The sequence below is a fragment of the Copadichromis virginalis genome, linkage group LG14 (assembly GCF_057382275.1).
Source record: "Copadichromis virginalis isolate Kocher_CV1m ecotype Utaka linkage group LG14, C_Virginalis_male_GT1.1, whole genome shotgun sequence".
NCBI classification, from domain to species: Eukaryota; Metazoa; Chordata; class Actinopteri; order Cichliformes; family Cichlidae; genus Copadichromis; species Copadichromis virginalis.
Window position 1 is genome coordinate 6,043,282 of NC_140631.1, and position 13,250 is coordinate 6,056,531.

A 13,250-nucleotide genomic window follows, 5' to 3' on the forward strand; every position below is an offset into this window, starting at 1 on the left:
AGTAATGAAATAAGAAGGATAAATAAATAAAGGATAAAAAAAGAAAAAAAAGGGGGGGGGAGTGTGACAGACTTCATAACAACTTTGTACTTGAAAGTTGTGACAGCTCATTCGTTAAACATTTCTGAATGAATTTCAATCAATGATAAACCTTTTTTATTGGAAGTTAATTTAAGAGAGTGTAAGTAATATTCAATTTCAATCAAAAACAAATTAAATGATGGGGTTGAGTTTTGAAATTTACATTTATGTATATGGAATTTCCCTAATAAGATGGAGCGGCCGAAGAGTGAACTGTCAAAAGTACTGAATATGACGTCACTTATTTATGTGCGAATGTTTAATAATTAAAGTCAGTGTCATGGTCCGGGTGTGTGCCAGTGTGTCTCCCTCCGAGCCGGCGTCTCCACCCCTGGGAGGGGCCTCAGTGTTTTTGCTGATCGCTGACATCTGTGGGTAATTAGCCGGGGGACTCATAAGGCCAGCGTTCTCAATCTCTCTTCGCCAGATTCTCTGCTAAACATCAGTCAGTGCAGGCCACCACCATAATTTCCTTACGTGTTTTTTTGTGAATCACCTTTGCTTCACTGTATGTTTGTTTTTTGTGCGCCTCCCTTTTTCAGCTACACCTAACTGTTAAACCCCTGGCGAAGAGCTTCTACTTGGATGCTGGACCTTCTGGCAGTCCCTCAGGCTACCACCAAAACTACCTACCTGCCTCTCTGCCTCCACGCCAGGAGTTTTTGGATTTACACACCCGGATTACTCCCCCTCTATGTCATCTCCGACCTCCGTTGGCAAGTACGCAGTACGAAGGAGGATTTTAAGCCAAACAACATATTCATATGCCTCCTTATCTATGTTTGAACATTTGCATTCTGTTACAGTGACCCCGACCTTTTCCTGGACCTTTTGTGACTTGCTTTCCAGTCCAATCCCCGGAATAGCTGTCCTTTCTGACCCGGACCAGATCATTATTTAGTTAACGTCTACGCTCACCTTTTGTTTATGAATATTTTGTGTGCACATTAAACATTATTCTTAAAATATATTTACGAGCTGTTCGGCGTCTTGCGTTTGAGTCCTGTCACTCGTCTGAAACGGTCCCGGCCGTAACAGTCAGTCATATATCCACAAACACAACACGCTGAAGGTCAGTGATATATGTATATGTGTGTGTATATATATATATATATATATATATATATATATATATATGTATATATATATATATATATATATATATATATGTATATATATATATATATATATATATATATATATATATATATATATATATATATATATATATATATATATATATATATAAAAACACCCAGCACGCCCCTGCGGGCGGTTTATCCTTCAAGCTCGGGTCCTCTACCAGAGGCCTGGGAGCTTGAGGGTCCTGCGCAGTATCTTAGCTGTTCCCAGGACTGCGCTCTTCTGGACAGAGATCTCCGATGTTATTCCCGGGATCTGCTGGAGCCACTCGCCTAGCTTGGGAGTCACCGCACCTAGTGCTCCGATTACCACGGGGACCACCGTTACCTTCACCCTCCACATCCTCTCGAGCTCTTCTCTGAGCCCTTGGTATTTCTCCAGCTTCTCGTGTTCCTTCTTCCTGATATTGCTGTCATTCGGAACCGCTACATCGATCACTACGGCCGTCTTCTTCTGTTTGTCTACCACCACTATGTCCGGTTGGTTAGCCACCACCATTTTGTCCGTCTGTATCTGGAAGTCCCACAGGATCTTAGCTCGGTCATTCTCCACCACCCTTGGGGGCATCTCCCATTTTGACCTCGGGACTTCTAGGTTATACTCGGCACAGATGTTCCTGTACACTATGCCGGCCACTTGGTTATGGCGTTCCATGTATGCCTTGCCTGCTAGCATCTTGCACCCTGCTGTTATGTGCTGGATTGTCTCTGGGGCATCTTTACACAGCCTGCACCTGGGGTCTTGCCTGGTGTGATAGACCCCAGCCTCTATGGATCTTGTACTCAGAGCTTGTTCTTGTGCTGCCATGATTAGTGCCTCTGTGCTGTCTTTCAGTCCAGCTTTGTCCAGCCACTGGTAGGATTTCTGGATATCAGCCACCTCCTCTATCTGCCGGTGGTACATACCGTGCAGGGGCCTGTCCTTCCATGATGGTTCCTCGTCTCCCTCCTCTTTCTTGGGTTTCTGCTGCCTGAGGTATTCACTGAGCACTCGGTCAGTTGGGGCCATCTTCCCAATGTATTCTTGGATGTTCCTTGTCTCATCCTGGACTGTGGTGCTGACACTCACCAGTCCCCGGCCCCCTTCCTTCCGCTTAGCGTACAGCCTCAGGGTGCTGGACTTGGGGTGAAACCCTCCATGCATGGTCAGGAGCTTTCTTGTCTTTATGTATATATATATATATGTGTATATATATATATATGTATATATATGTGTATGTATGTATATATGTGTATATATATATATATGTATATATATGTGTATGTATGTATATATGTGTATATATATATATGTATATATATATATATATATATATATATATATATATATATATATATATATATATATATATATATATATATGTATATGTATAAAAACACCCAGCACGCCCCTGCGGGCGGTTTATCCTTCAAGCTCGGGTTCTCTACCAGAGGCCTGGGAGCTTGAGGGTCCTGCGCAGTATCTTAGCTGTTCCCAGGACTGCGCTCTTCTGGACAGAGATCTCCGATGTTATTCCCGGGATCTGCTGGAGCCACTCGCCGAGCTTGGGAGTCACCGCACCTAGTGCTTCGTGCACAGCCTTATTAGATTCTGGTTCTGAACAGAATTTAATCAGTCTCGATCTCGCTGAACGATTAGGCGTTCCGCTCGTGCGCCTTGAGCCGCCCATTCCAGTTAGAGCGATTAATAACCAGGTTTTCACTAGAATTTCTTTTCGCACTGGTCCAGTGTCACTGTGCACTTCGGGGAATCATAGGGAAAAACTCACCTTTTTTGTCCTCGATTCACCTGATACTCCGCTCACTTTGGGTTATCCCTGGCTGTGCTTACACAATCCGCACTTGGATTGGGAGGGGCAAAGGGTTGTCAGCTGGAGCCCTTTTTGCCACTCCAATTGTCTGACTTCCGCCCGTTTTCCCGGCCCGGGGGAGGCTACGGGGACTGACGAATATGTCCCCGATCTCTCAGGGGTGCCGCCTGAGTATCATGATTTGCGGGAGGTATTCAGTAAGATCAAAGCGCAGTCCCTACCGCCCCATCGCCCTTATGACTGTGCGATTGATTTGCTCCCCGGAGCGTCCCTGCCCAAGAGCCGGTTATATAGTATCTCTAGGCCTGAACGTGCTGCGATGGAGGAGTATATTAGGGATTCACTAGCGGCTGGGTTAATCCGTCCGTCTTCGTCCCCCGTGGCGGCGGGGGGTTTTTTTGTAGACAAGAAGGATGGGTCTCTTCGGCCGTGTATTGATTTCAGGGGCTTGAATGACGTCACTGTTAAAAATAAGTATCCCTTGCCACTCATTAGCTCCGCTGTTGAATCGCTACAGGGTGCCACGGTGTTCACTAAGTTAGATCTTCGCAATGCTTATCATTTGGTGCGAATCCGTCAGGGAGACGAGTGGAAGACCGCGTTTAACACCCCCCTGGGTCATTTCGAGTATCTCGTTATGCCTTTCGGTTTAACGAACGCTCCAGCGGTGTTTCAGGCCCTAATAAATGACGTCCTGCGGGATTTCCTCGACCGTTTTGTGTTCGTCTATTTAGATGACATTCTTATTTTTTCTAAGTCTTTGGCTGAGCATCATTCACATGTCCGTGCTGTCCTTCAACGCCTCTTGGAAAACAGACTGTATGCCAAGGCTGAGAAATGTGAGTTTCATTTGACATCGGTCTCTTTCCTGGGATACATCTTGGCAGGGGGGCAGGTGAAGACGGATCCGGCTAAGGTGAAGGCGGTCACTGACTGGCCTGTGCCTTCTACTCGCAAGCAACTCCAGGGGTTTTTGGGATTTGCGAATTTCTATCGTCGGTTTATAAGGAACTACAGTCTAGTGGCGGCTCCGCTTACACGCCTTACCTCTACGAAGCTTCCGTTCGGCTGGTCCGCCGAAGCTGACAGCGCATTCACGGAGCTGAAACATCTGTTTTCTACTGCGCCCATCCTCGCTCAACCCGATCCGTCTAAGGCTTTTATTGTGGAGGTGGATGCTTCTGATGTGGGGGTGGGGGCTGTGCTTTCACAACGTGCCGGCCCCTCCTCTAAGCTGCGGCCGTGCGCCTTTTTCTCTCGGCGGCTTTCACCAGCGGAACGGAACTATGATGTGGGGGACCGGGAGCTGCTTGCCGTTAAGTTGGCGTTGGAGGAGTGGCGTCATCATCTGGAAGGCGCGGCGCTACCGTTCCTGGTGTGGACGGATCATAAGAACTTGACGTACCTACGCGGTGCGAAGAGGTTGAATGCACGTCAAGCTCGTTGGTCGCTGTTTTTCGCACGTTTTTAACTTTTCCATTTCCTATCGCCCGGGTTCCAGAAACACCAAACCGGATGCCCTCTCTCGGCAGTTTGACTCTGAGACGGGTCCGGCGGAGTTTTCCACCATTCTTCTGGCCGGCTGTACGGTGGGAGCTATTACCTGGGAGGTGGAGGACGCCATCGACCGGGGCCTCCGGACGGAACCGGATCCGGGCACGGGACCGCCTAACCGGCGTTTTGTTCCCGCGGCTGCTCGCTCCAAGGTACTGGAATGGGTGCACGCTTCGAGGTTTGCGTGTCACCCGGGCAGGGGCAGGACGACTTCTATGGTTAAGAGACATTTTTGGTGGGCCACTCTGGATAAAGATGTTCGGGAGTATGTGGCTGCGTGCCCTGTGTGTGTCAGGTGTAAGTCGCGTACTCACCGTCCTGCTGGGCTGTTGCAGCCGTTGTCTACGCCTCATCGCCCTTGGTCCCACATCGCCCTGGATTTTGTTACGGGACTCCCGGTTTCGGCTGGGAAGACCACTATTCTCTCGGTCGTGGATCGGTTTTCTAAGGCTGCTCATTTCGTCGCTTTGGAGAAGTTGCCCACTGCGGCTGAGACGTCTACGTTGTTGTTGGACCATGTTTTTCGGCTTCATGGCATTCCTGTGGAAATAGTTTCGGACAGGGGTCCGCAGTTCTCGTCCCAGGTTTGGGGTTCTTTTTGCGCTGCTTTGGGGGCCAGGCCTTGTCTGACCTCTGGTTACCATCCTCAGACGAACGGCCAGACGGAACGTTTAAATCAGGAGCTGGAGGCCGCGCTCCGCTGTGTGACCTGTCATAACCCTGCGACTTGGGCCTCGTATCTGCCGTGGGTGGAATATGCCCACAACTCCTTGGTTTCGTCTGCTACTGGGTTGTCACCGTTTGAGGCCTCTTTGGGTTATCAGCCGCCCCTGTTTCCGGTGGAGGAGGCTGATCTTGCTGTCCCCTCGGTCCAGCATCATCTACAGCGCTGCCGTCGGGTCTGGTCTCGTACGCGGGAGGCGCTGTTGCGAGCTGTGGCTCGCCAACGTCGCTGTGCCGACCGTCGCCGGTCTCCTGCGCCTGTTTACTCACCGGGACAAAAGGTGTGGCTCGCCGCGAAGGACATCCCTCTCAGGGCATCCCTCTCAGGGCATCCTCCCGCAAGTTGTCTCCTCGTTACATCGGCCCCTATTCTGTGGACAGGGTCCTCAGCCCTTCGGCTGTCAAGCTCCATTTGCCTGCTGCCTTGCGGGTTCACCCGGTCTTTCACGTTTCTCAGGTGAAGCCGGTGGTGTCTAGTCGTCTGTGCCCGCCTCCGGTGCCCCCGCCTCCCGCCCGGCTCATTGACGGGCATCCTGCGTTTTCTGTCCGGCGCATTCTGGATGTGCGGCGGCGGGGTAGGGGGCTGAAGTTTTTGGTGGACTGGGAGGGTCATGGGCCGGAGGAGCGTTCTTGGGTTCCTCGTTCTTTGATGCTTGACTCTGTGATGGTTTCTGATTTTCTTAGGTCACGTCGTGGGGCAGGTGCTGGTCGGCCGCCGGGTGGCGTCCCTTGAGGGGGGGGTACTGTCATGGTCCGGGTGTGTGCCAGTGTGTCTCCCTCCGAGCCGGCGTCTCCACCCCTGGGAGGGGCCTCAGTGTTTTTGCTGATCGCTGACATCTGTGGGTAATTAGCCGGGGGACTCATAAGGCCAGCGTTCTCAATCTCTCTTCGCCAGATTCTCTGCTAAACATCAGTCAGTGCAGGCCACCACCATAATTTCCTTACGTGTTTTTTTGTGAATCACCTTTGCTTCACTGTATGTTTGTTTTTTGTGCGCCTCCCTTTTTCAGCTACACCTAACTGTTAAACCCCTGGCGAAGAGCTTCTACTTGGATGCTGGACCTTCTGGCAGTCCCTCAGGCTACCACCAAAACTACCTACCTGCCTCTCTGCCTCCACGCCAGGAGTTTTTGGATTTACACACCCGGATTACTCCCCCTCTATGTCATCTCCGACCTCCGTTGGCAAGTACGCAGTACGAAGGAGGATTTTGAGCCAAACAACATATTCATATGCCTCCTTATCTATGTTTGAACATTTGCATTCTGTTACAGTGACCCCGACCTTTTCCTGGACCTTTTGTGACTTGCTTTCCAGTCCAATCCCCGGAATAGCTGTCCTTTCTGACCCGGACCAGATCATTATTTAGTTAACGTCTACGCTCACCTTTTGTTTATGAATATTTTGTGTGCACATTAAACATTATTCTTAAAATATATTTACGAGCTGTTCGGCGTCTTGCGTTTGAGTCCTGTCACTCGTCTGAAACGGTCCCGGCCGTAACAGTAGAATCTGGCCAGCAGTTATGGACTCAGCAGACGCGGAACGGTCAGCCATTCAGAGGCAGGGGGCGATATTAGGAAGTCATGAACAATCTATTCAGTTCCTGTTAGCCCAGCAGCAGACTCTTAGAGATGGTCAAAGTAAAATACTGGAGACCCTCCAGGCTCTACAAACTGATATTTCTACTGCTGCTGGTTCCGCCTCGGGCCCCGCGGGCCAAGACTCCGGTACACCAGCTCCTCTGCCTCAACCTGTTGCCGTTGCATCTCCACCTACATCAGCTTTCCGTGATGCTACGTCCCCGGAGCCCGAACCATTCTCAGGGGATCCAGGGAGTTGTAGCGGGTTTTTGCTTCAGGTTGACCTTGTTTTCGGTCGTTCTCCGCGCACATTTGTTGCGGATTCTAATAAGATATCTTATTTGGTGGGTAAACTGCGTAATCGTGCACTTAAATGGGCGGAGGCGTATCTATCGAAGAATCCTTTGTTAACCTGTTCTTATGAGGTGTTTTTGGGGGAATTCCAGAAAACGTTTGCGCACCCCATTTCTGAGGGTAGTTCTGCGCAGAGGCTGCTGGATCTTCGCCAGGGCCGTCAGAGGGTTGCTGATTTTTTGATTGATTTTCGTACTGCTGCCGCCGAAACCGGTTGGCCTGACGACGCTCTGCGTGGGGTGTTTTTCCGGGCATTGAACGAGGGTATGAAAGACCAGCTTGCCTCCCGTGATGAGCCAAAATCTTTTGAGGAACTGGCGTCCCTCTCCCTTCGCATTGACAACAGGTTGCGTGACAGGGAGAGGGACAGGAACTACAAATCCCAGCGCCGTTTACCGCGCTCGTTTCCGGGTACGTCACCGTCGCCGCCTCCGACTGTGGACTCGCATGAGTTTGTCGCCTCGGCTTATGTCACTGATCCCGAGCCGGAGCCTATGCAGATTGGCCGGTCACGGTTGACACCGGAGGAGAGGGAGCGGCGGCGTCGGGCTCATGCCTGTTTTTACTGTGGCTCGCTGGAACACTTGATTGCTGCATGCCCGAAGGAGGGAAAAGGTGTCGCCCGCCGGTAGAATCGGGGATACGGGTGGGCGGTTCGAATTCTGGTCAGAAACCCCGTTTACAACTCCCTGTCACCTTGGAGATGCTACAGAGTACTCATTCGTGCACAGCCTTATTAGATTCTGGTTCTGAACAGAATTTAATCAGTCTCGATCTCGCTGAACGATTAGGCGTTCCGCTCGTGCGCCTTGAGCCGCCCATTCCAGTTAGAGCGATTAATAACCAGGTTTTCACTAGAATTTCTTTTCGCACTGGTCCAGTGTCACTGTGCACTTCGGGGAATCATAGGGAAAAACTCACCTTTTTTGTCCTCGATTCACCTGATACTCCGCTCACTTTGGGTTATCCCTGGCTGTGCTTACACAATCCGCACTTGGATTGGGAGGGGCAAAGGGTTGTCAGCTGGAGCCCTTTTTGCCACTCCAATTGTCTGACTTCCGCCCGTTTTCCCGGCCCGGGGGAGGCTACGGGGACTGACGAATATGTCCCCGATCTCTCAGGGGTGCCGCCTGAGTATCATGATTTGCGGGAGGTATTCAGTAAGATCAAAGCGCAGTCCCTACCGCCCCATCGCCCTTATGACTGTGCGATTGATTTGCTCCCCGGAGCGTCCCTGCCCAAGAGCCGGTTATATAGTATCTCTAGGCCTGAACGTGCTGCGATGGAGGAGTATATTAGGGATTCACTAGCGGCTGGGTTAATCCGTCCGTCTTCGTCCCCCGTGGCGGCGGGGGGTTTTTTTGTAGACAAGAAGGATGGGTCTCTTCGGCCGTGTATTGATTTCAGGGGCTTGAATGACGTCACTGTTAAAAATAAGTATCCCTTGCCACTCATTAGCTCCGCTGTTGAATCGCTACAGGGTGCCACGGTGTTCACTAAGTTAGATCTTCGCAATGCTTATCATTTGGTGCGAATCCGTCAGGGAGACGAGTGGAAGACCGCGTTTAACACCCCCCTGGGTCATTTCGAGTATCTCGTTATGCCTTTCGGTTTAACGAACGCTCCAGCGGTGTTTCAGGCCCTAATAAATGACGTCCTGCGGGATTTCCTCGACCGTTTTGTGTTCGTCTATTTAGATGACATTCTTATTTTTTCTAAGTCTTTGGCTGAGCATCATTCACATGTCCGTGCTGTCCTTCAACGCCTCTTGGAAAACAGACTGTATGCCAAGGCTGAGAAATGTGAGTTTCATTTGACATCGGTCTCTTTCCTGGGATACATCTTGGCAGGGGGGCAGGTGAAGACGGATCCGGCTAAGGTGAAGGCGGTCACTGACTGGCCTGTGCCTTCTACTCGCAAGCAACTCCAGGGGTTTTTGGGATTTGCGAATTTCTATCGTCGGTTTATAAGGAACTACAGTCTAGTGGCGGCTCCGCTTACACGCCTTACCTCTACGAAGCTTCCGTTCGGCTGGTCCGCCGAAGCTGACAGCGCATTCACGGAGCTGAAACATCTGTTTTCTACTGCGCCCATCCTCGCTCAACCCGATCCGTCTAAGGCTTTTATTGTGGAGGTGGATGCTTCTGATGTGGGGGTGGGGGCTGTGCTTTCACAACGTGCCGGCCCCTCCTCTAAGCTGCGGCCGTGCGCCTTTTTCTCTCGGCGGCTTTCACCAGCGGAACGGAACTATGATGTGGGGGACCGGGAGCTGCTTGCCGTTAAGTTGGCGTTGGAGGAGTGGCGTCATCATCTGGAAGGCGCGGCGCTACCGTTCCTGGTGTGGACGGATCATAAGAACTTGACGTACCTACGCGGTGCGAAGAGGTTGAATGCACGTCAAGCTCGTTGGTCGCTGTTTTTCGCACGTTTTAACTTTTCCATTTCCTATCGCCCGGGTTCCAGAAACACCAAACCGGATGCCCTCTCTCGGCAGTTTGACTCTGAGACGGGTCCGGCGGAGTTTTCCACCATTCTTCCGGCCGGCTGTACGGTGGGAGCTATTACCTGGGAGGTGGAGGACGCCATCGACCGGGGCCTCCGGACGGAACCGGATCCGGGCACGGGACCGCCTAACCGGCGTTTTGTTCCCGCGGCTGCTCGCTCCAAGGTACTGGAATGGGTGCACGCTTCGAGGTTTGCGTGTCACCCGGGCAGGGGCAGGACGACTTCTATGGTTAAGAGACATTTTTGGTGGGCCACTCTGGATAAAGATGTTCGGGAGTATGTGGCTGCGTGCCCTGTGTGTGTCAGGTGTAAGTCGCGTACTCACCGTCCTGCTGGGCTGTTGCAGCCGTTGTCTACGCCTCATCGCCCTTGGTCCCACATCGCCCTGGATTTTGTTACGGGACTCCCGGTTTCGGCTGGGAAGACCACTATTCTCTCGGTCGTGGATCGGTTTTCTAAGGCTGCTCATTTCGTCGCTTTGGAGAAGTTGCCCACTGCGGCTGAGACGTCTACGTTGTTGTTGGACCATGTTTTTCGGCTTCATGGCATTCCTGTGGAAATAGTTTCGGACAGGGGTCCGCAGTTCTCGTCCCAGGTTTGGGGTTCTTTTTGCGCTGCTTTGGGGGCCAGGCCTTGTCTGACCTCTGGTTACCATCCTCAGACGAACGGCCAGACGGAACGTTTAAATCAGGAGCTGGAGGCCGCGCTCCGCTGTGTGACCTGTCATAACCCTGCGACTTGGGCCTCGTATCTGCCGTGGGTGGAATATGCCCACAACTCCTTGGTTTCGTCTGCTACTGGGTTGTCACCGTTTGAGGCCTCTTTGGGTTATCAGCCGCCCCTGTTTCCGGTGGAGGAGGCTGATCTTGCTGTCCCCTCGGTCCAGCATCATCTACAGCGCTGCCGTCGGGTCTGGTCTCGTACGCGGGAGGCGCTGTTGCGAGCTGTGGCTCGCCAACGTCGCTGTGCCGACCGTCGCCGGTCTCCTGCGCCTGTTTACTCACCGGGACAAAAGGTGTGGCTCGCCGCGAAGGACATCCCTCTCAGGGCATCCCTCTCAGGGCATCCTCCCGCAAGTTGTCTCCTCGTTACATCGGCCCCTATTCTGTGGACAGGGTCCTCAGCCCTTCGGCTGTCAAGCTCCGTTTGCCTGCTGCCTTGCGGGTTCACCCGGTCTTTCACGTTTCTCAGGTGAAGCCGGTGGTGTCTAGTCGTCTGTGCCCGCCTCCGGTGCCCCCGCCTCCCGCCCGGCTCATTGACGGGCATCCTGCGTTTTCTGTCCGGCGCATTCTGGATGTGCGGCGGCGGGGTAGGGGGCTGAAGTTTTTGGTGGACTGGGAGGGTTATGGGCCGGAGGAGCGTTCTTGGGTTCCTCGTTCTTTGATGCTTGACTCTGTGATGGTTTCTGATTTTCTTAGGTCACGTCGTGGGGCAGGTGCTGGTCGGCCGCCGGGTGGCGTCCCTTGAGGGGGGGGTACTGTCATGGTCCGGGTGTGTGCCAGTGTGTCTCCCTCCGAGCCGGCGTCTCCACCCCTGGGAGGGGCCTCAGTGTTTTTGCTGATCGCTGACATCTGTGGGTAATTAGCCGGGGGACTCATAAGGCCAGCGTTCTCAATCTCTCTTCGCCAGATTCTCTGCTAAACATCAGTCAGTGCAGGCCACCACCATAATTTCCTTACGTGTTTTTTTGTGAATCACCTTTGCTTCACTGTATGTTTGTTTTTTGTGCGCCTCCCTTTTTCAGCTACACCTAACTGTTAAACCCCTGGCGAAGAGCTTCTACTTGGATGCTGGACCTTCTGGCAGTCCCTCAGGCTACCACCAAAACTACCTACCTGCCTCTCTGCCTCCACGCCAGGAGTTTTTGGATTTACACACCCGGATTACTCCCCCTCTATGTCATCTCCGACCTCCGTTGGCAAGTACGCAGTACGAAGGAGGATTTTAAGCCAAACAACATATTCATATGCCTCCTTATCTATGTTTGAACATTTGCATTCTGTTACAGTGACCCCGACCTTTTCCTGGACCTTTTGTGACTTGCTTTCCAGTCCAATCCCCGGAATAGCTGTCCTTTCTGACCCGGACCAGATCATTATTTAGTTAACGTCTACGCTCACCTTTTGTTTATGAATATTTTGTGTGCACATTAAACATTATTCTTAAAATATATTTACGAGCTGTTCGGCGTCTTGCGTTTGAGTCCTGTCACTCGTCTGAAACGGTCCCGGCCGTAACAGTCAGTCATATATCCACAAACACAACACGCTGAAGGTCAGTGATATATGTATATGTGTGTGTGTATATATATATATATATATATATATATATATATATATATATATATATATATATATATATATATGTGTGTGTGTATATATATATATATGTATATATATGTGTATGTATGTATATATGTGTATATATATATATATGTATATATATATATATATATATATATATGTATATGTATAAAAACACCCAGCACGCCCCTGCGGGCGGTTTATCCTTCAAGCTCGGGTTCTCTACCAGAGGCCTGGGAGCTTGAGGGTCCTGCGCAGTATCTTAGCTGTTCCCAGGACTGCGCTCTTCTGGACAGAGATCTCCGATGTTATTCCCGGGATCTGCTGGAGCCACTCGCCGAGCTTGGGAGTCACCGCACCTAGTGCTCCGATTACCACGGGGACCACCATTACCTTCACCCTCCACATCCTCTCGAGCTCTTCTCTGAGCCCTTGGTATTTCTCCAGCTTCTCGTGTTCCTTCTTCCTGATATTGCTGTCATTCGGAACCGCTACATCGATCACTACGGCTGTCTTCTTCTGTTTGTCTACCACCACTATGTCCGGTTGGTTAGCCATCACCATTTTGTCCGTCTGTATCTGGAAGTCCCACAAGATCTTAGCTCGGTCATTCTCCACCACCCTTGGGGGCATCTCCCATTTTGACCTCGGGACTTCCAGGTTATACTGTACACTATGCCGGCCATTTGGTTATGGCGTTCCATGTATGCCTTGCCTGCTAGCATCTTGCACCCTGCTGTTATGTGCTGGATTGTCTCTGGGGCATCTTTACACAGCCTGCACCTGGGGTCTTGCCTGGTGTGATAGACCCCAGCCTCTATGGATCTTGTACTCAGAGCTTGTTCTTGTGCTGCCATGATTAGTGCCTCTGTGCTGTCTTTCAGTCCAGCTTTGTCCAGCCACTGGTAGGATTTCTGGATATCAGCCACCTCCTCTATCTGCCGATGGTACATACCGTGCAGGGGCCTGTCCTTCCATGATGGTTCCTCGTCTCCCTCCTCTTTCTTGGGTTTCTGCTGCCTGAGGTATTCACTGAGCACTCGGTCAGTTGGGGCCATCTTCCCGATGTATTCTTGGATGTTCGTTGTCTCATCCTGGACTGTGGTGCTGACACTCACCAGTCCCCGGCCCCCTTCCTTCCGCTTAGCGTACAGCCTCAGGGTGCTGGACTTGGGGTGAAACCCTCCATGCATG

At 51.4% G+C, this 13,250-nt stretch overlaps 3 long non-coding RNA genes across 3 annotated transcripts; all 3 read left to right on the forward strand.

The window, feature by feature from the left end:
- Window positions 1-361: 361 nt before the first annotated feature.
- LOC146693284 (uncharacterized) lies at window positions 362-1,051 on the forward strand. The gene is made up of 3 exons (XR_014923847.1): window positions 362-526; window positions 624-801; window positions 888-1,051. It is a non-coding gene; the product is annotated as an uncharacterized LOC146693284 (long non-coding RNA).
- Window positions 1,052-5,932: 4,881 nt separating this feature from the next.
- On the forward strand, window positions 5,933-6,749 carry LOC146693285 (uncharacterized). Its single transcript, XR_014923947.1, has 3 exons — window positions 5,933-6,224; window positions 6,322-6,499; window positions 6,586-6,749. It is a non-coding gene; the product is annotated as an uncharacterized LOC146693285 (long non-coding RNA).
- Window positions 6,750-10,405: 3,656 nt separating this feature from the next.
- On the forward strand, window positions 10,406-11,925 carry LOC146693286 (uncharacterized). The gene is made up of 3 exons (XR_014923848.1): window positions 10,406-11,400; window positions 11,498-11,675; window positions 11,762-11,925. It is a non-coding gene; the product is annotated as an uncharacterized LOC146693286 (long non-coding RNA).
- The last annotated feature ends 1,325 nt before the right edge of the window (window positions 11,926-13,250 follow it).